At 46.0% G+C, this 15206-nt stretch overlaps 1 long non-coding RNA gene across 1 annotated transcript in view; it reads left to right on the top strand.

Moving 5' to 3' along the window:
• The first annotated feature begins 3850 nt into the window (after positions 1-3850).
• Positions 3851-15206, top strand: part of LOC119966980 — a 29259-nt gene continuing 17903 nt past the window's right edge. Inside the window, exon 1 of the long non-coding RNA XR_005460889.1 lies at positions 3851-3925. This is a non-coding gene — a long non-coding RNA (uncharacterized LOC119966980). The remainder of the gene's footprint in view (positions 3926-15206) is intronic.

The raw sequence follows: 15206 nt of genomic DNA, 5'->3' as shown, positions 1-15206 counted from the left end.
AGGTTAGACTCCACTTGGAGTACTGTGGGCACCACACTTTAGGAAGGATATTTTATCCTGAGAAGAAGGGCAATGTCGGTTTGCAAAAGTGATACCTAGACTTCAGGGGTTAAGTTACGAAGAGAGATGATACAAATTTGACCTATTTTTGCTAGAATTTAGAAGGTTATGGGATGATCTGATCGAAGTCGTCAAGATATTAACAGGGAAAGATAGTTTCAACTGGTTGGAGATTCTAAAACTAGGGGGCTTAGTCTAAAATAATCTATAATCTTTATCAGTGTCACAAGTAGGCTTACATTTACACTGCAATAAAGTTACTGTGAAAATCCTAGTCACCATATTCCGCCGCCTGTTTGGATACATGGAGGGAGAATTCAGATTGTCCAATTCACCTAATAAGCACGTCTTTCTGGACTTGTGGGAGGAAACCGGAGCCCCCCGGAGGAAACCCACGCAGACACGGGGAGAATGTGCAGACTCCGCACAGAAGACTCTGTCCTGGGAGAGAGTCAGTGCGGCACCTGTGCCACACCCTCACGGACATGGGACTTCACGGAGGAGACTGTGACTGGTCCACAAGCTTACTGTGAAGGAAACATGCTCACCCTCTTTTCTCTTTCACTTATGTTTTTTTAAATTTCTACCCCTCTGTGTTTGTCTGTCTTGTCAGTGTATGTAGAGGGTGGGGAGGCAAGTTAAATTAGGAGTTAGGTATTTATCAATAGTCAACACACTGCATTTGCTGCACACTTCATGATAGTTCTTGTTCTAAATAAACAGAAACTGTGTTTAGACTTACAAACCAGGTGAGTATAATTATTGGGCAGCCGGGGGCCAATGACTTTGGGAATTTTTCTAAGAATTATTGGTCAATCCACTTGTGTTGTGACTCCGAGACGAGTGGGGCTGGAATTGACCCGGGACTTGCCCAGGATGTTGTGATATAATTTGGGGGCTGGATCTTTGGAATGGTAGACAGCAAAGTTTCGGTTATAGAGATACCAGGTTTGTAGTGATATAACAAGATGGCTCTGGAAGCTGCTAAGCATTCTCTTAAGGTGGATGACTTATCTCTGGTTTACTTAAAAGAGCTTCGCAAAGACAAGCTAGTTGAAATGGTAGGTGAACTAGAAAGAGGTACCAGCTAGATCTAGGAAGTTGGAGATAATTGACGTGGTTGCTCAACATTTGAGTTTGAAAGAAATGCCAGAAACACAGTCTGGGTCACGGCAAGAATCAGTAGAATTAGCTAAAATCAGCACCAAATGAAAGATATCGAGGGAGGCAGAAAGAAAGAGAAATGGAGAGGAAGCAAAGAGATATGGAGCGAAAGCAACGAGAAATAGAGAGGAAGCAAGGAGGAATAGAAAATTGAAAATCGCTTATTGTCACGAGTAGGCTTCAATGAAGTTACTGTGAAAAGCCCCTAGTCGCCACATTCCAGCGCCTGTCCGGGGAGGCTGGTACGGGAATCGAACCTGTGCTGCTGGCCTGCTTAGTCTGCTTTAAAAGCCAGCGATTTAGCTCAGTGAGCTAAACCAGCCCCTGGGAGCAAGGAGGAATAGAGAGGAAGCAAGGAGAAATAGAGAAGAAGCAAGCAGAAATAGAGAAGAAGCAAGCGGAAAAGGAAGCAAGAAGGAATAGAGAGGAAGCAAGGAGAAATAGAGAGGAAATAGAGACAATTCCAGGTGAAGGCACTAGAAATTAGTGGGAAACCCTCCTAACTCCTTGCTTAAGTTCTTTCCTACTTTCTTTATATTCTTCAAGGGCGTCATGTGTTCCCAGCCTTGTAGAGCTTACAAATGTTTCCTTTTTCTTTTTGACAAGACTCACAATATCCCTCGTTATTCTAGGTTCCCAAAACTTGCCAAACGTATCCTCCATCTTCACAGGAACATGCCGGTCATGAATTCTTATCAACTGACATTTGAAAGACTCGCACATGTCAGATGTTGATTTACCCTCAAACAGCCGGCCCAATCTAAATTCTTCAGTTCCTGCCTAATATTGTTATAATGAGCCTTTCCCCTCCCAATGTAGCGCATTCACCCAAGGACTAGTCAACTATTTATCCACCAGGAACTGGGAACTTACGGAGTTATAATCACTCTTCGCGAATTGCGCCCCGATTGAAACTTTGACTACCTGGCTGGGGAAGTAAAATCACCCCCCCCCCCCCCCCCCGCCACAACATCCCTGTTTACAGCCGAGCCAGTGTGCACTGGGACAGCTGACCCAGTGAAATGCACTGGGGAACTGAACCCAACAGCACTGGAGACCAGCTCCGAGCCAGTGTGCACTGGGACAGCTGACCCAGTGAAATGCACTGGGGAACTGAACCCAACAGCACTGGAGACCAGCTCCGAGCCAGTGTGCACTGGGACAGCTGACCCAGTGAAATGCACTGGGGAACTGAACCCAACAGCACTGGAGACCAGCTCCGAGCCAGTGTGCACTGGGACAGCTGACCCAGTGAAATGCACTGGGGAACTGAACCCAACAGCACTGGAGACCAGCTCCGAGCCAGTGTGCACTGGGACAGCTGACCCAGTGAAATGCACTGGGGAACTGAACCCAACAGCACTGGAGACCAGCTCCGAGCCAGTGTGCACTGGGACAGCTGACCAAGTGAAATGCACTGGGGAACTGAACCCAATAGCACTGGAAACCAGCTCCAAACCAGTGTGCACTGGGACAGCTGACCAAGTGAAATGCACTGGGGAACTGAACCCAACAGCACTGGAAACCAGCTCCGAGCCAGTGTGCACTGGGACAGCTGACCCAGTGAAATGCACTGGGGAACTGAACCCAATAGCACTGGAAACCAGCTCCGAGCCAGTGTGCACTGGGACAGCTGACCTCAGTACGACTTGTGTTACAGATGGACTTGTATGGCTGAATTGGAAGATGGGAAGAATCTTGCGGCAGTGCCATTTGCTGGATTGTGTGCACGGGTAGATGTCAGGCAGGCACAGGTTCTGGCTAGGATGTGATGTTTAGTGGTTTATGTCCATCTAGGTGAAAGATCAGGGCTTCCGGGGGAGCAGCAAAGTTAACAACATCAAGGTGAAAGACTAGATAATTCACCAAATAATTATGATGAATTTGGGCTTTTAACCAATTGATTGCCAAAAGATAAATAACTTTATTCGCATATTTGAGGTCCAGGTATAAGATGTAAAATAAAGCCGATTTAAATATGGTATGGAATCAAGGAGTTTTATTTATGTGCAGCTAGCACAGGTTGAGGATGCCTCGAAGAATTTTGCAGCTTATTAACTCGTTTTCATCTTTAATCATCGTGGTAATGGGAGAGATGAAGGGAGGAAGGCAAATGGGTCGGAATGTTTACAGCTCAGTGGAAAAAAAGGGGAAAATTCTGAGGAACTAGAGGCAAACAGGAGAGGGAGGGACTGGAAACTACGGGTGACAAGAAGATTTCCTGTCAATTGAGAAGCTTTGGCCAGAATCAGGCTTTATAATAATAACCTTTATTATTTTCACAAGTGGGCTTACATTAACACTGCAATGAAGTTACTGTGAAAATCCCCTAATCACCACATTCCTAGAGCCTGTTCGGGTCACAGAGGGAGAATTCAGAATGTCCAAATTACCCAACAGCACGTCTTTCAGACTTTCAAAAAATTCATAATTGTTGAGGGAGAAGATACAGCCATAATTGGAGAAATTGAAATAAGAGATAGCGAGGCCTAGAGCGGTCTGTGGGATGTAGATGGACAATCACTAAATTAGATACTTGGAAGTGAATGTGATGATGAATATTTGTGTTTGAAGAATTGAGCCTGCGATTGGTATTGATGTTGAGTTGCTGTTCTCTGTTGCAGGTGGAGTACCTCAGGTTGTGCTTACTGCTCCCACTGGAACAGTCCAAATCCCACTGTCAGCTGTCCAGCTACACCAGGTATGGTGTAAAGAGACAATATCTGAAAATGTCTGATGTCCTACAGGAAAGGTCAATGGGCTTCCCATTTTTATTACATGGAGGATGGTCAGGGGATTGTTATTTATGATATGTCTTCTCTCTGCCTCTCTCTCTGTCGTCTTCTTTTCCCTTCATACTTGGCAGGAGAAACAAGAGGCATTAATTAAAAGGTACATCTTTGGCTTGTCTTTTGTTACGATCCCAGTTGATGTTATAACTTGACGAGAACATCCCAGAATGGAATCCTGACACATATATATATATATATATATTGTACGGTCTCCCTGTCTCTCAGGGTCACAGATATATATTGTACGGTCTCCCTGTCTCTCGGGGTCACAGATATATATTGTACAGTTTCCCTGTCTCTCAGGGACACAGATATATATTGTACGGTCTCCCTGTCTCTCAGGGACACAGATATATATTGTACGGTATCCCTGTCTCTCAGGGACACAGATATATATTGTACAGTCTCCCTGTCTCTCAGGGTCACAGATATATATTGTACGGTCTCCCTGTCTCTCAGGGTTACAGATCTATATTGTACGGTCTCCCTGTCTCTCAGGGACACAGATATATATTGTACAGTCTCCCTGTCTCTCAGGGTCACAGATATATATTGTACGGTCTCCCTGTCTCTCAGGGTTACAGATCTATATTGTACGGTCTCCCTGTCTCTCAGGGTCACAGATATATATTGTACGGTCTCCCTGTCTCTCAGGGACACAGATATATATTGTCTGGTCTCCCTGTCTCTCAGGGACACAGATATATATTGTACGGTCTCCCTGTCTCTCAGGGACACAGATATATATTGTACGGTCTCCCTGTCTCTCAGGGACACAGATATATATTGTACGGTCTCCCTGTCTCTCAGGGACACAGATATATATTGTACGGTCTCCCTGTCTCTCAGGGACACAGATATATATTGTACGGTCTCCCTGTCTCTCAGGGACACAGATATATATTGTACGGTCTCCCTGTCTCTCAGGGACACAGATATATATTGTCTGGTCTCCCTGTCTCTCAGGGACACAGATATATATTGTACGGTCTCCCTGTCTCTCAGGGACACAGGGACCGGTTCTGGGGGAGGTGGGACCAGTACAAACCCGACGGTCTGCACTTGGGCAGGACTGGAACCGATGTCCTGGGGGGGTGTTTTCTAGAGCTGTTGGGGAGGGTTTAAACTAATGTGGCAGGGGGATGGGAACCAATGCTGGAAGTTGGAAGGTAGTAAAACAGGGACAGAAACAAAAGGAAGTAAGGGGAAAAGTGCAAGGCAGAGAAGACATAGTCAGAAATCCATAAGGGCGACAGTACAAGGTACAGTGACTGAGGGGAGCACAGTGAATAGGCCCAGTAATAACAAAAGGAATAAAACTGGAGATGTTAAGATTCAAAACAGAGGTAAAAAAACCAACATAAGTGTACTTTACCTGAATGCTCGTAGTATTCGGAATAAAGTAAATGAGTTGGTGGCACAAATCATCGTAAATGACTATGATTTAGTGGCCATTACTGAAACATGGTTAAAGGATGGTCACGACTGGGAGTTAAATATCCGAGGGTATCAAACTATTCGGAAGGACAGAGTGGATGGTAAGGGAGGTGGTGTTGCTCTGTTATTTAAGGATGACATCCGGGCAATAGTAAGGGATGACATCGGTGCTATGGAGGATAAGGTTGAATCCATTTGGGTGGAAATCAGGAATAGTAAGGCGAAAAAGTCACTGATAGGAGTAGTCTATCGGCCACCAAATAGTAACGAGATGGTGGGGCAGGCAATAAACAAAGAAATAACTGATGCATGTAGAAATGGTACAGCAGTTATCATGGGGGATTTTAATCTACATGTCGATTGGTTTAACCAGGTCGGTCAAGGCAACCGTGAGGAGGAGTTTATAGAATGTATCCGCGATAGTTTCCTAGAACAGTATGTAATGGAACCTACGAGGGAACAAGCGGTCCTAGATCTTGTCCTGTGTAATGAGACAGGATTGATTCATGATCTCATAGTTAGGGATCCTCTCGGAAGGAGTGATCACAATATGGTGGAATTTAAAATACAGATGGAGGGTGAGAAAGTAAAATCAAATACTAGTGTTTGTGTTTAAACAAAGGAGATTACAAGGGGATGAGAGAAGAACTAGCTAAGGTAGACTGGGAGCTAAGACTTTATGGTGGAACAGTTGAGGAACAGTGGAGAACCTTCCAAGCGATTTTTCACAGTGCTCAGCAAAGGTTTATACCAACAAAAAGGAAGGACGGAAGAAAGAGGGAAAATCGACCGTGGATATCTAAGGAAAAAAGGGAGAGTATCAAATTGAAGGAAAAAGCATATAAAGTGGCAAAGATTAGTGGGAGACTAGAGGACTGGGAAATCTTTAGGGGGCAACAGAAAGCTACTAAAAAAGCTATAAGAAGAGTAAGATAGAGTATGAGAGTAAACTTGCTCAGAATATAAAAACAGACAGTAAAAGTTTTTACAAATATATAAGACAAAAAAGAGTGGCTAAGGTAAATATTGGTCCTTTAGAGGATGAGAAGGGAGTTTTAATAATGGGAAATGAGGAAATGGCTGAGGAACTGAACAGGTTTTTTGGGTCGGTCTTCACAGTGGGAGACACAAATAACATGCCAGCGACTGATAGAAATGAGGCTATGACAGGTGAGGACCTTGAGAGGATTGTTATCACTAAGGAGGTAGTGATGGGCAAGCTAATGGGGCTAAAGGTAGACAAGTCTCCTGGCCCTGATGGAATGCATCCCAGAGTGCTAAAAGAGATGGCTAGGGAAATTGCAGATGCACTAGTGATAATTTACCGAAATTCACTAGACTCTGGGGTGGTCCCGGTGGATTGGAAATTAGCAAACGTGACGCCACTGTTTAAAAAAGGAGGTAGGCAGAAAGCAGGAAATTATAGGCCAGTGAGTTTAACTTCGGTAATAGGGAAGATGCTGGAATCTATCATCAAGGAAGAAATTGCGAGGCATCTGGATAGAAATTGTCCCATTGGGCAGACGCAGCATGGGTTCGTTAAAGGCAGGTCATGCCTAACTAATTTAGTGGAATTTTTTGAGGACATTACCAGTGCAGTAGATAACGGGGAGCCGATGGATGTGGTATATCTGGATTTCCAGAAAGCCTTTGACAAGGTGCCACACAAAAGGTTGCTGCATAAGATAAAGATGCATGGCATTAAGGGTAAAGTAGTAGCATGGATAGAGGATTGGTTAATTAATAGAAAGCAAAGAGTTGGGATAAATGGGTGTTTCTCTGGTTGGCAATCAGTAGCTAGTGGTGTCCCTCAGGGATCCGTGTTGGGCCCACAATTGTTCACAATTTACATTGATGATTTGGAGTTGGGGACCAAGGGCAATGTGTCCAAGTTTGCAGATGACACTAAGATGAGTGGTAAAGCGAAAAGTGCAGAGGATACTGGAAGTCTGCAGAGGGATTTGGATAGGTTAAGTGAATGGGCTCGGGTCTGGCAGATGGAATACAATGTTGACAAATGTGAGGTTATCCATTTTGGTAGGAATAACAGCAAACGGGATTATTATTTAAACGATAAAATATTAAAGCATGCCGCTGTTCAGAGAGACTTGGGTGTGCTAGTGCATGAGTCACAGAAGGTTGGTTTACAAGTGCAACAGGTGATTAAGAAGGCAAATGGAATTTTGTCCTTCATTACTAGAGGGATGGAGTTTAAGACTAGGGAGGTTATGTTGCAATTGTATAAGGTGTTAGTGCGGCCACACCTGGAGTATTGTGTTCAGTTTTGGTCTCCTTACTTGAGAAAGGACGTACTGGCACTGGAGGGTGTGCAGAGGAGATTCACTAGGTTAATCCCAGAGCTGAAGGGGTTGGATTATGAGGAGAGGTTGAGTAGACTGGGACTGTACTCGTTGGAATTTAGAAGGATGAGGGGGGATCTTATAGAAACATTTAAAATTATGAAGGGAATAGATAGGATAGATGCGGGCAGGTTGTTTCCACTGGCGGGTGAAAGCAGAACTAGGGGGCATAGCCTCAAAATAAGGGGAAGTAGATTTAGAACTGAGTTTAGGAGGAACTTCTTCACCCAAAGGGTTGTGAATCTATGGAATTCCTTGCCCAGTGAAGCAGTTGAGGCTCCTTCATTACATGTTTTTAAGGTAAAGATAGATACTTTTTTGAAGAATAAAGGGATTAAGGGTTATGGTGTTCGGGCCGGAAAGTGGAGCTGAGTCCACAAAAGATCAGCCATGATCTAATTGAATGGCGGAGCAGGCTCGAGGGGCCAGATGGCCTACTCCTGCTCCTAGTTCTTATGTTCTTATGTTCTTATATATTGTACGGTCTCCCTGTCTCTCAGGGTCACAGATATATATTGTACGGTATCCCTGTCTCTCAGGGACACAGATATATATTGTACGGTCTCCCTGTCTCTCAGGGTCACAGATATATATTGTCTGGTCTCCCCGTCTCTCAGAGACACAGATATATATTGTACGGTCTCCCTGTCTCTCAGGGACACAGATATATATTGTACGGTCTCCCTGTCTCTCAGGGTCACAGATATATATTGTACGGTCTCCCTGTCTCTCAGGGACACAGATATATATTGTACGGTCTCCCTGTCTCTCAGGGTTACAGATATATATTGTCTGGTCTCCTTGTCTCTCAGGGACACAGATATATATTGTACGGTCTCCCTGTCTCTCAGGGTCACAGATATATATTGTCTGGTCTCCCTGTCTCTCAGGGTTACAGATATATATTGTACGGTCTCCCTGTCTCTCAGGGACACAGATATATATTGTACGGTCTCCCTGTCTCTCAGGGTCACAGATATATATTGTACGGTCTCCCTGTCTCTCAGGGACACAGATATATATTGTCTGGTCTCCCTGTCTCTCAGGGACACAGATATATATTGTACGGTCTCCCTGTCTCTCAGGGTCACAGATATATATTGTACAATCTCCCTGTCTCTCAGGGACACAGATATATATTGTACGGTCTCCCTGTCTCTCAGGGTTACAGATATATATTGTACGGTCTCCCCGTCTCTCAGGGACACAGATATATATTGTACGGTCTCCCTGTCTCTCAGGGACACAGATATATATTGTCTGGTATCGCTGTTTTCGTCTCATTTCTCCGAGAGAGCAATTTTTAAAAATAATAATTTATGGGATGTGTGCGTTGCTGGCTAGGCCAGGGTTTATTGCCCAACCCTTGAGAATCTGTTGGTGAGCTGCCTTCTTGAACTGCTGACACGCAGGTACATCCACAGCCCTGTTGGGGGAAATTCGAGGATGTTGCCCCAGCGACAGTGAAAGAATGGCGATATATTTCCAAGTCAGGATGGTGAGTGACCTGGAGGGCAATAAATACTGTGGCTACAAGAGCCAGTCAAAAGGCAGGAATCGGCAGTGAGTAACTGATGGTGTTACCAGCTCCTTGCTGCTCTTAACCTTCCAGATGGTGTGGTGGTCATGAGTGAGAAAAGAATTGCCTAAGAAGCCTTGGTGAGTTCTTGCAATGCATCTTGTAGATGGTACACACGGCTGCTTCTGTGTGTCAGTGGTGGAGGAAGTGAATGTTTGTCGGTGAAATTCCAATCTAATGGGCTCCTTTGTCCTGGATGGCTTCGATCTTCTTGAATGTTGTTTGAGCTGCATTCATCCAGGCAAGTGGGGACTATCCTAATACACTCCTGACTTGTGCCCTGTAGATGGTGCACAGGCTTTGGGGAGTCGGAAGGTGAGTTACTGACCGCCGATTCCTGTCTTTTGACTGGCTCTTGTAGCCACAGTATTTATATGGCTAGTTCAGTTTCTGGTCATTGGTAACACCGAGATATTGATAGTGGGAGTTCAGGGATTCAGCGATGATATCGCTGTTCTCTTTGTGCAAACCATCCCCCCCCCCCCACACTCCTCCAGACCTGCTTAACTCCGAGGAGATATATATTTCTATTTGATTCATTCATGGAATATGGGTGTCGCTTGCTGGGCCAGCATTTATTGGCCAACCTGAAGTGCCCTTGGGTAGATGGTGAGCTGACCTCTGGAACTGCTGTAGCCCCTGTGGCATTGGTACAGGCGTTGATAGCAGGATGTTAATGAAGCAGCTGAAGGTGGTTGGGCATGGGACACTACCCAGAGGAACTCCTGCAGTGATGTCCTGGGACTAAGATGATTGACCTCCAACCACCATCTTCCTTTGTGCCAGGTATGGCTCCAACCAGCAGAGGGTTCCCTTCCTCCTGCCCCAATTCTCTCTCACTCCAGTTTTGCCAGGGCTCCTTGATGCCATACTCTGTCAAATTCTGCCTTGATGTCAGGGCAGTCACTCTCACCTCACCTCTACTCGTTTGTTCATGTTTCACTCAAGGCTGTAATGAGGTCAGGAGCTAAGTGACCCTGACGGAACCCAAACTGAGCTTCAGTGAATCAGGTCAGTGCCACTTGGAAGTGCTGTTGATGACTCCTTCCATCACTTACTGATGATTGAGAGTAGACTGATGAGGTGGTAATTGGTCGAGTTGGATTTATCCTGTTTCTCATGTACAGGACATGGTTGAGCAATTTTGCACATTGTCACGTAGATGCCAGTGTCGTTGCTGTATTCGGACAGCTTGGTTAGGGGTGTGGAAGGTCCTGGAGCACAGGTCAGCAGTATTATTGACACAATATTGTCATAGCTTTTGCAGTATCCAGGTCCTTCAGCCATTTCTTGATATCACGTGGAATGAATTGAATTGGCTGAAGACTGACATCTGTGATGCTGGGGCCTCGAGAGGAGGCTGAGATGGATCATCCACTCGGCACTTGACTGAATATTGCAGCGAATGCCTCAGCCTTGTCTTTTGCTCGCATGTGCTGGGCTCCTCCATCATTGAGGATGGGGATATTTGTGGAGCCTCCTCCTCCAGTGAGTTGTTTAATTGTCCACCACCATTCACGGCTGGATGTGGCAGGACTGGAGAGCTTAGATCTGATGCGTTGGTTGTGGAATCATTTAGCTCTGTCTATTATTTGCTGCTTATGCTGTTTGGCAGAAGCAGTCCTGTGTTGTAGCTTCACCAGGTTGAAACCTCATTTTTCAATATGCCTAATGTTGTTCCTGGCATGCTCTCCTGCACTCTTCATTGAATCAGGTTTGATCCCCCATTTTGGTAATGGTAGAATGGAGGATATGCTGAGTTATGAGGTTATAGATTGTAGCTGAGTACAATTCTACTGCTGCTGATGGCCCACAGCACTTTGGATGCCCAGTCTTAGAACATAGAACATAGAACATTACAGCGCAGTACGGGCCCTTCGGCCCTCGATGTTGCGCCGACCTGTGAAACAATCTGAAGCCTATCTGACCTACACTATTCCATTTTCATCCATATGTCTATCCAGTGACCACTTAAATGCCCTTAAAGTTGGCGAGTCTACTACTGTTGCAGGCAGGGCGTTCCACACCCCTACTACTCTCTGAGTGAAGAAACTGCCTCTGACATCTGTCCTATATCTACCACCCCTCAATTTAAAGCTATGTCCCCTCATGTTGATCATCACCATCCAAGGAAAAAGACTCTCACTGTCCACCCTATCTAACCCTCTGACTATCTTATATGTCTCTATTAAGTCACCTCTCAGCCTTCTCCTCTCTAACGAAAACAATCTCAAGTCCCTGAGCCTTTCCTCGTAAGACCGTCCCTCTATACCAGGCAACATCCTAGTAAATCTCCTCTGAACCCTTTCCAAAGCTTCCACATCCTTCCTATAATGTGGTGACCAGAACTGCACGCAGTACTCCAGGAGCGGCCGCACCAGAGTTATGTACAGCTGCAGCATGATGTAAATTATTCCATTGTACTATTTGAAGAAGAGAAATTAGTTTTCCTTAGTGTCCTGACCAATATTCATCCCTCAACCAACATCTCTGAAACAGCGATTATTTGGTCATTGTCAAATTACTGTTTCAGAAGATTGCTGTGCACAAATTGCTTTCCACATTTAATAAATTGCGACTTGAACAGTGAGCGAATGGCTGTAAAGTGTTTTGGAATATCCTGGGGCTATGAAAGGTGCAGATGTGTTCAAGCCTTACTTTCTGTTCTTTTCTTCCCCTTTGCTCCTCTGATATGCTAAGCAATGGCTGGGGGAGGAAAATTGATTGATGTTCAGAATGATCTAAGGAAATATTTAAGAACTCAGAAAAGGTGAATATCAATTGTTCTTCCTTAAAATAACAAAACTAAAAACAAATTGTTATGCTTTCAGTTTGTATTAAAATAACACAAAGCGGGGATTTCTGTGAATAAATTGAGTAAATGTGAATCACAGAACGGAAGCTGAGGGTGCAATCTAACAGCCACCTTAGGCCCGACTCAGATTGATGCGAGCCGGTTAGATTGCGGCAGAGGCTGAAATCGGGGTCTGCAACCGGCAGCGAACGGTTTCTTATCTAACCGGCCCACTCCCGTTGGCGGGTTCCAAGACATGGCGATGTTCCAATTAACAACAATTTGGGCCAATCTCCATATCGTTAACAGAACCCCCCACTTCGCATGGCCTCCCATTATCTAATTTGCTCCGCAGTGAGCAGTTGCGCGGGCGCCTTTTAGAACATAGAACATAGAACATAGAACACTACAGCGCAGTACGGGCCCTTCGGCCCTCGATGTTGCGCCGACCTGTGAAACCATCTGAAGCCTATCTGACCTACACTATTCCATTTTCATCCATATGTCTATCCAGTGACCACTTAAATGCCCTTAAAGTTGGCGAGTCTACTACTGTTGCAGGCAGGGCGTTCCACACTCCTACTACTCTCTGAGTAAAGAAACTGCCTCTGACATCTGTCCTATATCTACCACCCCTCAATTTAAAGCTATGTCCCCTCGTGTTGGTCATCACCATCCAAGGAAAAAGACTCTCAGTGTCCACCCTATCTAACCCTCTGACTATCTTATATGTCTCTATTAAGTCACCTCTCAGCCTTCTCCTCTCTAACGAAAACAACCTCAATTCCGTGAGCCTTTCCTCGTAAGACCTTGAGTTGCTTGATCTCTTCTGAATCTATCCCATTGAGCACACAATACAATGAATGGTATCCTCAATGTGACGACGTAACTTTGTCTCCATAAGATGAAAAATTAAATGAAATGAAAATTGCTTATTGTCACGAGTAGGCTTCAATGAAGTTACTGTGAAAAACCCCTAGTCGCCACATTCCGGCGCCTGTTCGGGGAGGCTGGTACGGGTCTATGTGATGGTCACTCCTACTGGTATACTCATGGACAGACGCATCTGCAGCAGGCAGGTTAGTGAGGATGACGCCAAGTAAGTTTTTAAAAATCTTGTTGGTTCCCTCACCACCTGCTGCAGTCCCAGTCTAGCAGCTATTGTCCTTTAGGACCCGGCCAGCTCGGTCTGTGGTGGTACTACTGAGCCACTCTTGGTGATGGACATTGAAGATCCCCACCCAGAGCATATTCTACGCTCCTGTCACCCTCCGTGTTTCATCCAAGTGGTGTTCAACATGGACTCAAAAGATCACAAGACAAGATTTCACACTTTAAGACTTGTAGCATAACAAAGAAGGTAAAATGAATACCAATTAAACACTACTTAGGAGGCAACTTTATTAGCTTCTTAACATGACTGATAAACTCATGCCAGTTCTACACATTATGCCCTACCCTCAGCTGAACCTTGGCCTTGTTTTCAAACTCCCAAACCTCTCCCTGCATTTCAACAGGCTTTCCTCTCTCTAACGCTGGGGCAAGTCTTCCAGAGTCCTTTAAAAATGCCTTCAATCCTGAACACAGCCCCATGGACTTCCAGCAGCAAGACACCATCAGGCAACCTCTCAGTCTTTAAATCTCTAAATGGTCCACCTTTTCAAATGTGGGATTCATTCTCTTTTTTAAAAAATAATTTTTATTAAGATTTTCACAAAATATATACAACAAAACAATATTAACCAAACAACCATAGTAAAAACAAAAGAACAAAAACCAAACCCCCCCCCCAGCAACTACAAAAATAAAACAAAAAGAAAGCAACAAAAAGAAAAGAGATAACACCCGCCACATCCCACAACCCCATGTACACAATTCTCCCTCCCACCGAACCAAACCCACCCCCCCCCCCCCACCCCCGGTTGCTGCTGCTGTCGGCCTATTTCCCTACCGTTCCGCCAGGAAGTCCAGGAAAGGCTGCCACCGCCTAAAGAACCCTTGAACTGATCCCCTCAGGGCAAATCTCACCTTCTCCAATTTGATGAACCCCGCCATATCATTGATCCAGGCCTCCACGCTTGGGGGCCTCACATCCTTCCATTGGAGCAAGATCCTCCGCCGGGCTACTAGGGATGCAAAGGCCAGAACACCGGCCTCTTTCGCCTCCTGCACTCCCGGCTCCACTGCAACCCCAAAAATTGCGAGTCCCCAGCCTGGCTTGACCCTGGATCCTACCACCCTCGACACCGTGCTTGCTACCCCCTTCCAAAAATCCCCCAACGCTGGGCACGCCCAAAACATATGGGCATGGTTCGCTGGGCTCCCCGAACACCTAGCACACCTGTCTTCGCCCCCAAAGAACCTACTCATCCTCGACCCAGTCATATGAGCCCAATGCAGCACCTTGAACTGTATGAGGCTAAGCCTCGCACAGGAAGAGGAGGAGTTCACTCTTTCCAGGGCATCTGCCCACATCCCCTCCTCAATCTCCTCACCCAGCTCCTCTTCCCATTTACCCTTCAGCTCCTCCACCGAGGCCTCATTCACCTCTTGCATAACATGGTACACGTCTGAAATCTTCCCTCCTCCAACCCACACCCCCGAGAGCACCCTGTCCTGAACCCCCCGCGGGGGCAACACCGGGAACCCCGCCACTTGCCGCCTGGCAAACGCCCTCACCTGCATGTACCTAAACATGTTCCCCGGGGGGAACCCAAACATCCCCTCCAACTCGCCCAGGCTCGCAAACTTCCCATCTACAAACAGGTCCCTCAACCTCCTAATACCTGCCCTGTGCCAGCTAAGAAACCCCCCATCGACGCTCCCCGGGACAAACCGGTGATTCCCCCGTATCGGGGACTCCATCGAGCCCCCCACCTCCCCCCTATGCCGTCTCCATTGCCCCCAAATTTTCAGGGTAGCCGCCACCACCGGACTCGTAGTATACCTCGTTGGAGGGAGCGGCAACGGCGCCGTTACCAGCGCCTCCAGGCTCGTGTCCACACAGGACGCCATCTCCA

Source organism: Scyliorhinus canicula, chromosome 6 (genome assembly GCF_902713615.1).
Source record: "Scyliorhinus canicula chromosome 6, sScyCan1.1, whole genome shotgun sequence".
NCBI classification, from domain to species: domain Eukaryota; kingdom Metazoa; phylum Chordata; class Chondrichthyes; order Carcharhiniformes; family Scyliorhinidae; genus Scyliorhinus; species Scyliorhinus canicula.
The sequence above is the reverse complement of the archived record's forward strand: the minus strand, read 5'-3'. Positions and strand labels throughout refer to the sequence as shown.